Here is a 480-nt window from a genome sequence, read left to right as displayed (position 1 = left end):
TATAGCTTTCATAGTACAAACAGGATAAATATAAGGCAAAGCATGAGTATACATATTTTATATTTTTTATCGGAAGAAATTACAGAGTAATGCAAGGGCCAAGAATTTCATGCATTGCCATATCAAATTACACACATACGTATATGTGTATGTATTAATATATGTACACATATACATCTATATATATATATAACAATTGAAGGACAGGTGTCAATTCATTACGCCGCTTTCTAATGACTCCTCTAATTGATTAATGAGTACATTGTATCATTATAAAGAAACTGTTTTCTTCAGATGAATATATGAATTTTACATGGTGCTTTTTTTCTCACAGACAGTGCCCAACTGACCCTACTATACTGTGTAATTGACAAAATCAAAAACAATGTGCGTATACGAAATTAAAAGTATAAAATGGCAACAATTTACACATTGCACCCTATGTATGTATGTATATATGTAATGTATGTATGTAATGTA

This window comes from Octopus bimaculoides, chromosome 12, assembly GCF_001194135.2.
Source record: "Octopus bimaculoides isolate UCB-OBI-ISO-001 chromosome 12, ASM119413v2, whole genome shotgun sequence".
Lineage (NCBI taxonomy): Eukaryota > Metazoa > Mollusca > Cephalopoda > Octopoda > Octopodidae > Octopus > Octopus bimaculoides.
This window is presented reverse-complemented; position numbering follows the sequence as displayed.